The sequence below is a fragment of the Daphnia magna genome, linkage group LG4 (genome assembly GCF_020631705.1).
Source record: "Daphnia magna isolate NIES linkage group LG4, ASM2063170v1.1, whole genome shotgun sequence".
NCBI classification, from domain to species: domain Eukaryota; kingdom Metazoa; phylum Arthropoda; class Branchiopoda; order Diplostraca; family Daphniidae; genus Daphnia; species Daphnia magna.
In genome coordinates, this window is record NC_059185.1 from 11,814,687 (window position 1) to 11,825,258 (window position 10,572).

The following is a 10,572-nucleotide window of genomic DNA, read 5'->3' on the forward strand; positions in this document are numbered from 1 at the left end:
GCATGGAGACCTCAATAATGAGTTGACATAAAGGCATAATTTAATGTAAAGAGTTTTTAGAACCACAGACGCGCTTTTCGTTTGCTTTCGATATGACGCCCAAAATGCGGTTGCTATTTACTGGACAACCAATTGTTACTGAGCCAACATTGTCTATTGTCTGAATGGATAATACTCTTTATTCTATCACGGACGAAACCTTGTAACGTGCACAAGGTCGAACTGATTTTCATTTTTTGTGAGCCATTCTCCTACCCTTAACAACATTCACCTGAGGCTTTTTGTACACCAGGAATTGACATGGATTTTTATTTTTTTTCAAGACTGGGTTTTTACCAAGTGTTAAAATCGTTTGCGGAATCCTTTGGAAACATTTAATTTATGCGGCATAAAATCAACTACGCACTGTTACGAGGGGCTTCTATTTTTAATGGGAAACAAAAAAAAATAGAGGTGGATGTAGAAAGATGGCAGAAGCCAAAACAATTAAAATGGTGGATCGATTTCTGCTGTACCTTTGTCCCAAAACAAATAAATTATGAAATACAAGTGATAAAGCGCTAAAGGGCTTGTGGAGGGGAGTGTCTCAATCGAGAGTGGAATGACTCGGATGGAACACGAAATGACGACAGAGAAAGGTGAAGGGGGGGACGAGTTCAGTTCCTTGTTAGTTGGGGTTGAAAAAAACCGGTTTTTACTTCAAGTGAAATGCTTTACTGTGTGTGTAATACACTTAAAGTGTAATATGCCACACTGGCATAAAAAGAGAAAAGAAACTCATTTCAACCCGGTTCTGCTGTCAGGTTGATAAACATTTCTAAAAAAGTAGACTACGAACTCTTCACATTTTCCCGTTACTCGTTTCAATGTTGAAAATACGGAATTCCTTTCAACTATAATGTTTAATTCGATAAAGCGAGTGGTTTTTCCCCCGAAAAAAAACACCCACTCAGATAAGTGAACAATAAACAAAAAAGTGAATGGAATGTGTTAACCACACCTTTCTTCACTTTTTGCTTACCCCACAACTATTTTTTCAATAACAAACGAAGAAAAAAACAACATCCGGTTGACAAATCGAGCAGAGCACATGAATCATAAAAAAAAGCCAGCCAGTTTCCAGCAAATCTATAAACGGTTCGATACCAAGACATCTGTCATCTAAGCGACCTCGGAAATTGGCTTCGTGCTGGAAGCATCACGCAATGCTGCAGGAAAAAAACTTGCCAAAGACAAACGGAGAGAGCGGCGGCCGAGGTGATCCACAACGTCTAAGGGAACATCGATCGTGAGAAACTCGGTGCAAACTTACTGCTATCCCCTTTCGATTAATAGACGCCACATCAACCTGAAATAGCATCTCGGGACAGACATCTCGGATATCGCTGAGAATGTCAGCCAGCTCCTGTGTATCCCGGCCTGTTAATGAAAGTAATTAGGGCGATATGACTTTCTCCAAGAAAAACCCACACATCTCAAAGATACTTTTGCGGCTGTGCGATCGGTGCTCTTCCATCAAAAGAGAGGAGGTAAAGAAACAAAGAGAAAACAAGATCCTTTTTCTTGAGAGTCAGCAAGTCACTGCGAAGAGCAGACTTTCTGATTAAATAAGAAAAAAAAAAAGGAAAACATGCAGTGGTTGCTTTTCAGTTGAGTCCCTGTTGTCGGGGTGGAGTACCAGCAGCAAGGTAAATGTGTTGAGCAATGCCAAGACACAAAGAGACCAGAAACCAAATCTGGTGGTTGCCGTGATATGACAGATAATCAATGCAGTGAGTGTTAGTGATTACAGCAAGACTTTCAATGAATCACGAAAAGGTTTTTCGACGTATCCCAATAACCAGAATTTAATTTTTAAAGGAAATGAATCCTGCAATTTGATGACGGATGAAATAATACAACGAGTTTATATCAAACGAGCTGTCACTTACCCTTTTTTTGCTTTTGGATGTGAATTGCAGAGTGGGAAGACAATTATACGATTGAAAAAAAAACAGAAAAGAAAACTGGCGCCACGCGTAAATGTCGTTCAACTGGTTGCCAATTTTGCACATCTCATTACACGAGTTGTTCGTTGTTTTTTTTCAATTACAAATGGCAATTGAAAGCAGACGTTACAAGCACCATTGCCAAATACTTGCATTAAGCTTTCATCACTGCAATTTAGTTTTTCAATTTTTCAACGGCTGGAACTTTATTTCCATTTTTATGAGTTATTAGGAAGATTTAGAGAGGTCAAATATCTTGCATGCTCAAACAAACCTTTAAACACAATTCTATATTTATTTTCCGATGTTAATAACATAAAACTAAATATTTGACATTTGAAAGCTTTGATTCACTTGAACGCTCCTACGTCGGTTAAGCCTCTTTTTGCTTCTTTCTGGGAAATGGACACTCAATCAATACGTAAAATGAGCTGTGTAACTGGACGTCTTGAACGCACGGGAACACCCTGAACCCCCGAGTGAGCGAAACGTAAAAATAATGAGTTTGACGTTACCAAGACATTGGAAGAAGTAATTGAGTTCATTAATTTTCAAACGTTTATCACTCACCTGAGTAAATGGAATGATTGGAAATTCAAATTTCGTTCTGCATTGACACCAAGGCGTTATTGAATTTTACTACAACAATTCTTGGATGAAAAGAATATCAAGGTTGACTCCATGTTTGAAACCTCTACGGCTACATAAATGTTGTAATTAGACACGTACAAGATTTCCAGTTTCATATCGACACAGCGAATTCTTCATCCACTGCGTAATGGTATTCTCAAGAAAAACATGTGCAAGTACTTTCTTTTTGTTGGTGTTGGCTTCGGCCGTGAATTCAGTGTCACGGAGGATAAACGTGTGTCACAAAGTTCCTGAAACATTCCAATATTTTCCTGTACTTTTGAGTTTTATCCATTTCAAACGGCACGACTGAAAATAACGCAATTTCTACGGACACAAGTATGTTTGAGACATTCTTTTGCAGATGCACCATCGATCGATTGTCGTCTTGGATTTAATCCACGTGCAGTAATGTGTTTTGTAACCGCCACAGGATAAGAACACTTCTCCACCGTGCAGGTTGTCTCTCTGGTACCTTAAATTCAATCAATGGAGAATCCAAATCTTCTTGGCTCGACCTTTCGATCTTTTTTACTTTCCCTTTTTTTCTATTCCAAATTCGGAGCAAAGAGATTGTTAATGTCACAATGGCTTTCAAAGGAATGTCATCATCCTAGTAGGAGATTAGTACAGAATGTAAACTGGTTTTATACTTTTTGATCCAGTTTTATGTAACCTTACAGAATAGAAAAAATACCGTTTTGCTTTTGTCAAACAGTAGTAAAGGTTTTTAAAATACAAAGAATTCTTTGCTTGAAAAAAACGAGGTAAATATTGAGTTCGTTGCTGCAGACGACCAAAAGTATTTCGCTCAAGAGAAACGTGACAGATTGTCTAACTTTGTCATGAACAAGGATCATCCTGCAGTCTGTAATATCGTCATACAATAAAAATACTTATTGATCTGTCTTATATTGTGCCTTAAAGGTCGTGAATGGCATCTTGCAATTCAGGCATTCCAACCATAGGCTTGACACCCCAATTGAAACAAAAGATGGCAGCCACGGCTTCAACCAATAACCAGCAATGAAGAGCATATAGCATCCAATAAAACGTAAAAGGAATAACTAGCAGGAAATAAAAATGGTTGTCAGGATTTACGCTTTGTGGAAATCAATCGTCCATCACTGAAAAAGTACAAACCACTCGGAGGATGGAGAGGTCCGTTTTGGCAACGATTCGGCCGGAATCAAACTACACCCCCCACCCGAAAATTCTTGAAATAGTCGCTTTGCTGACGTACAGATCGTAAACACGATGCTTTCGCTGATCTAGGCAGCTCCAAGGAACGAAAACAACTGCCCGTCGCATAGTGAATTGCATGCAAATTCAACTCGAGATCCCATGGTTCGGAATTGATATGATCATTGAAAATCGATGGGTTTTCCCGTGCGATGTCATAAATATAAAATCTGTTTTTCTTTTTTTTCGTGTGTTCAAAATATTTAATCAAATGGGTGCAGATGTTGTTTACTGGATTTATTTACGTCATCGTTGCATACAGAATCAGGTAATGTGATATCTCGTGTGAGTTAACAAGCCTTGTATATTTCTTTGCTTTTTCTTTTGTTTATTTTTATAGGCTATTAATAAAAGAGCAAACACAAAGCCCCAAGCATTTATTATTAAAACTGACTGTTTAGGTATCGTCTCGCTACACAAGTGTGACAAGAGACAGTATCAGTTATCCTCAATGACGTACGGCCTCTGTCTTGGTGTCTTTTGTTTTCATAAGCCGACTAATGAGCTGGCTTGGATCATAACTTATTGCCACCCTTTGCCAATGTCTGACACCCACACAGCACCTGTTGAGGAATCCCTATGCATTGGCTCTATGAATAAAAGATGTATAAAATATTGCTGTCTGGAACGATTAAATCAGATAGTGTTTCACGAGCCATTAGGTCTTTTGACAGAATACTAAATCGGGAAAGGGATTTGTTCAGGTGATTCCTTCAATTTAACATCAAATTCCAACAAAATAAGCCTAAGAAATCAGTGGACTATGACAAAAAAATGAATTTTACATCATAAAACAAACGCTTTCTATTGTTTAAACATTTCCTTAAAAGCGTAACGGAGATTGCTTTCAAAGATAAAGTTAGCAGCCGACGTTGGCCAAGCAGCCGAAACGAACACAACAAGGGCTTAACACGAAACATGATTACAATAAAACGGTTGTTAAGTCAAAGAAATCCACAACGTCATCCTTTCGTACGTATTTGGAAGTGCAACCAGCAACTTTGAAAACATTTCTTAATGTGATGGGGGGAAAATACCCGTGACGTTTCTGGACCAAGGTCTGCCGGACGGACGTCAAGAAATTTTTACTTGCACATCATACCAACAACAGCAACTGTGGTTACGTGAAGTATCCAAGGAAATTTTGGTTGTTGCGGAGTCATTTGCAGTTTCTCTTACCAACTTCTTACTCCAGACGAACAACTCTCTTTTCCCCTACGCCATCTGTTTGTCTCTCGTTCAGCACGACGGCCATTTTTTATCTTTTCAGAATTTTTGACTTTGCCAAAGAAATGAAATTTATGATACACCAATAGACATTACTCGTACTTTATGGGGCTTAACATAGAGAAAGTTTAATTCTTTTAACAAAATTCCAGTTCACTTTCATCTACGCTTCTACATTGGCTAGAAATCATTTACAATTTGGATGCTGTTTAATGAGAAATGTAGTTAGATATTTATTTATTGCTCTCACCACGTGTTTCTTCATTGTAGCAAATTATGTAAATTCTTATCATATTTGTGGTTGCTTTTTGACGAAATTGATCATTTGCATATGGTTTTCGCTTTTGAATTTGCGTACCCATCCTCAACGTCCTTGATCTTTTTCCTGAAAATCGTTGCCCTTGAACAATTTTTTTTCTTTGGGTAAACATATTAAAACGAATTCCCCTAAGGAATACTATGCAAAATTTTGGTTTCCCTACCCGTGGTTTCCCACGATTTTGGCGGTTTATCTATTATTTTTTTTTTTCTTCCCCTGCCTCTCTGTTACCAACCTAAGGGCTACACGTGCCAAGTTACATTTGCGCAAATTATGCAAATGAATGGGATTATACTCTATGAAAAATGTAATCAAAGTCAATTAAACATTATCTAACCTAAATACATTTTGATGTAACGAATGTTAGAAGGGAAATCCTCTTTTATTATGTACAAAAAGGACACTAACTTTTGAATTACGAAACAATCAAGGACATTTTGAATTTCAGCAAAACGAATGTTATTTTACTCGAGTTTTAAAAAAATGCTACCTCACCTACAATAAAGTCTTTGCAATAAAGAGATTCAGAAGAATAAAATCCCGGGAAATCACGTACATCATTCATGTTTTACCACTTTACACGTCCAAAAGGAAAGTTATTCTTTCACAAAGGTTGTATCTCCTTGAACATCTTCTTGACTCACTTTTTGGATTATTCTTAAAAAGAGCAAAAATTTAGAAGGGGAACGCTACGTGTTGCATTTTAATTCAAGTCGAGGGTCATTTTTCTTTTGACGTTCACTGAATGACAAATCAAAAAATGTCGTCATAATAAATAAATAAGCTTCTTAATGTTGTCAGCGCGGACTACATCGTTCCATACATTTCAGTGATTGTAATCAAAGATTCAATAACCGGAAACGTGACCGAAAATGTCTTTCACGCACAAGAACGAACATGGAAGCCACTCAATTGAAAGAAAAAAAAGTGCCCATTCTAACAACAATTTCTGTGTTTTTCTTTACTTCGTTGACTGTACACAGAGTACGGGGTGTTGTGAATGCCGAGGGTTTGTGTGTTTTCACGCGGGACAATAAAAAAAATGAACGATACTTTTCTTTGGTCGTGAGAAAGTCGAAAAACCACTAAACTTTTTGGAAAATGAGTGGTAGGGGAAAGTTTTCAATTTCCTTACTTTCAATGTTTTTATTTCGTACTTTATTGGATTTCAAACCGATTGGCACAGCTGTTCAACGTCTTGAATAAATACAGAAAAACACTAAACGCTCCTGTTCTTTTTTTACATTCACAATTTGAGATACGTGGCATAATCGATGCAATCGGCTGACAGAAATGCAGGTAAAGGCGGTTCAGGTAAATCAGATTGGAATACTAAACCGTGGCAAATGTTGCGACTCTGCAGAAAGCTGTTCCAGTATGGACTGCAACGTTTTCCCTGGTTACTTACCGGATCTTTACGTTATTAGATTAAAAAGTTGGATTACAATAGGAAAAGGAATGCCGTCACGTCCGAACGAAGTTGCCAAATGAGCCATTTGATTTTATTTCTTTAAAAAAAAAAATCGCATAACCATCAGAAATGCAAAGTTATGACCCACTTTCTACCAGTTTATATCGACACAAGTGAAAATCGAATAAATACCAAGACGACAACTTGAACCAATTTTTCTTTTCCATTTTAGCAGCAATTTTATCGTTCGTTTTCGCAGGTAACGCTGAACGCCACTGGATGACTAGTCATCCGATCTTGTTTTCCTCCTTTGACTATAACACGATAAAAAGTTCAGGTACCACAAATATTCGTGTGATTATCCCTCAAGGGCGAAACCAAAATCTTTCCATATAAAATAAATATATTTGGGAGGGGTCTTTGAATCTAAACTGCAGGTGGGTTCGATTTGGGCATGGTCGATTGAAAAGTATGATTTATTCGTTACGGAAAAGAAAAAGTCACGTCTCATCCATCCAACGGCAAAAAAAAACTAATGATCTCCAGTCATGTACTGCAGCGCCATCTTACGTGAAACCACGTACAATATTAAAAGAAAAATGTTTACGGTCTTTTTATATATGGCAATCTTTAAATATCTTTCTCTTTTCTTATTTTCTTTGGCCCACTGCTGGATTTAGATTCACGTTTGTCATTAGGAATGCGCCTTGACCCGCAATCGGAATGTTTTTCGGAATAGCCCAACTAACCTCTAGTTTAAGCTAATGACGATCGAATCAACTTGAACCTAATTTTTTAAAGGCTTTTTTCATGGCGAACCGATTTTTGTGGATCAACATTTCTCAAATTTAAAAAAAAAAATTCGACGATTTTTTAAATCGTGAAATTTGAAACTCTCGGGACAAGGCCGCCCTTTTATGGGTCACGTTATCACCTGCGGACCGATATGTTTAAAATACAAGGAAGAATGGAATTTGGCATCATTTCCAAAATTGATTCATACTGGTTTTCTATACAATCATCTATACAGCTCTGATTATCAAGCCCGTATACAAATGTCTGTGTTACAGGGAAGTTTGTTATCAGCAGACGTGAGCCATAAATTGAATTTCTGGATAATACAATATCACAGTGCATATATACTTGTTTGATTGTAAGAAAATATAAAGAGCAGCTCTAGCGGGTAATGTTGCGTATGCTAAACACGCTTTCAGTCGTATGGTAATCAATAGAAACATGAAGAAGTTAGAGAGCCGTAAACTAATCAGTACGCCCCACCCAAAATTTTAGAATTCGACAAACGAAATGAAACATCAAAGCAACACATTTTTGTCTCTATGAATAGTGAATGCCTCGTCAAGTCTTTGAAAACAATTAAATTGCTTATCTTCAATGCTTCTAGAAAGTTCTTGCATAACGGCTGCCTCATTAGAATATGATTTTCAGGATGGACTCCGCAAACTCTACGCACTTGCTATGCTCAAATCATGATAAAAAAGCTCAATTGTTTACGTTTCGTGATTTTCTCTGAATGTGAAACGGAGATTCTACAAAGTGTAATTATCGACAAACTATAAAAGATACACAGTTATGGATACCGCAATTACGTCAACAACCCTGAGAGAAAAAAAATCTGATTAGAATGTCTACCACACCTTTCGTCCGCCAAACTTGTAAACAAAATATTCCGCGTGACTGAATGCTGCTATCGTTCAAACGAATTACTCATCAAACAGTAAACCACCCCCCAAGGTCTGCTCCTTTTTTTTTTCAAAATTAGAATACAGCGCCACCTCGGGGGATATTTTGATGTACCCACTACTTTTCGTGCACGCCGTTCGTGATTCCTGAGTTTAACTGCCGCAAACCAAGGACACGCTTTGTTGTTGTTTTAATACAAATAAACACAAAAGAAAGCGTTAATGGAAAAACGATTGACGAACACCACAAACATCCGTGTACGTTAACAGTTTTCTCTGTAGCTTCGAAAACCCATCGAGTTTCGTGGTATATTCGCAATTATCTGAAAAAAAAACATTGATTTTCTTACAGTACTATCGCTATTGCAAAATACCTAATGGGATAAAAAGTGGATTGCTTTTTTTTTTCTTTGTGGTTATACGATACCTCCACATTTGACTGCTCCCTTGGTTGCTGATAACGAACGCAATTAGAACCCCCTGTGTGTGATGTTATTCTGTCTGGCTTCTGTGCAAGTGCACAGATCCTTGCAGCAGTGAATAGGGCGTGGTTGGTAATTATTCCTTAGTGTGCCGGGGTCCAATGCGCCGGTGTCCCATTTCCATCAGAAGACATCGAGGGGGAAAACTCTCGTCTTTTATTCCCTGTAATATCAGACAACAACAAAAAAAAGACGGTAGTAGTCGGTGACTTTTAGCTGATGACGAAAATAGAAGCTAAAAGGTGCACTCACACACAATAGCAAAAAGTTTACCCGGCAACGGTCTATTGAGTAACGTCTGTTCCAAGTTAAATCTGAAAGATACAGCAGACGATGATAGCACACGTAATCGGTATAAAACTTGGGAGTAAGTTGCAAAAGTTGGTACCGGAAGATAGATAAAAGAATTTTGTGGATGTGATGTGTTTTTCTTCAGAATCTAACTGTGTGTTGTTACGATTTTACGATAACCCGAGTAAAAGTGAAATCTCGACGATGAAGAAATGATGGATAATTTAGAAAACGTGTAATGATTACTTGGCAAACAAGCTAATAATTGGTTAGATAACTGTCCCTTAAAGGGTGTCATCAATCTAGGTCAAAAGTGGTTAGACTATCATTATATGATAATTACTTTTTTTTTGTTCCAAAATCCAAAAAGAGAAAACATAAAAAAATAAAAACAATTTTGATTTCACCCGACAGATAGATGGCAGTACTGTATAGGCTTTTTTTTTTCTTCATTTTAACACAAATTTCGAGCCTACCGCAAATGAATTCGAATAAAATGATCTATGGTAATAAAACGGGATATATTTCTGGCATTCCTGGAACAAGAATTTTGTCACAATAAGTGGAATAAGTCAACATCTAAATAACCGGCTTGCATGCGTGCAAATAAGTTACGCTTATCAGTCCCAAAAGCCACGAAAAATCGTATTGGCAGATTGGACGGTTTTCGTGGAAATTGAGCTGCATACAATAACCTTCTGATTACATACTTTACTTGTTGTAATTTTACCTGGTTTGATTGTATCGAAAAATTTAATTAAATCGTAGCAACTTTGACACGAGATAGTCGAAGGAGGACCCAACCCTAACACCAAATCAATGTTACCCGGAAGACGGGCTGCGTCTATTCCTTGAAACTAGACAAGTCCAAATTACTAACTGTAAGGTTTGTCGTGTCTGTACGGGACTGACACAGATTCTCCCATTGCATATCATGATTCTGTTGATGTCAACTGACGTCAGTGGACAACTACGAATTCATCATTTTAAGCTTAGCTTTGTGCCTAATCATCTGTGAAGTTGATCCGCTTCCTGAGCAAAATGGAAGTCAACCTTGATTAAGCAGACATGATGATGAACGAGCCAAAGAGGAGGGAAATCCTTTCTCGAAAGTAAATTTAATTCCTGTGAACTGTGATCCCAAGTCCTCAAGTAATGCGTCACCACGGTGCATCTCGAAGGAAAAACCAGTCACAAAATTCGTCTGCTTTTGTCTTCAATCGACTTAGCCATTTAAGAATACATTTCATTTTGGAAAAAGAATAAATAAATACTGACTTAA

General features: G+C 37.6%; 1 long non-coding RNA gene across 5 annotated transcripts; it reads right to left on the reverse strand.

The window, feature by feature from the left end:
- Nucleotides 1-2,259: 2,259 nt before the first annotated feature.
- Nucleotides 2,260-9,596, reverse strand: LOC116920466. 5 transcript variants are annotated; one of them, XR_006646229.1, is made up of 5 exons: nucleotides 9,252-9,596; nucleotides 8,945-9,162; nucleotides 3,316-8,840; nucleotides 2,559-3,231; nucleotides 2,260-2,455 (listed from the first exon to the last, which is right to left on the reverse strand). It is a non-coding gene; the product is annotated as an uncharacterized LOC116920466 (long non-coding RNA). The 5 variants fall into 5 exon arrangements; XR_006646228.1 differs by having other exon boundaries at nucleotides 3,300-8,840; XR_004392691.2 differs by having other exon boundaries at nucleotides 2,559-3,685; nucleotides 3,762-8,840; nucleotides 9,252-9,595.
- Between the last annotated feature and the right edge of the window lie 976 nt (nucleotides 9,597-10,572).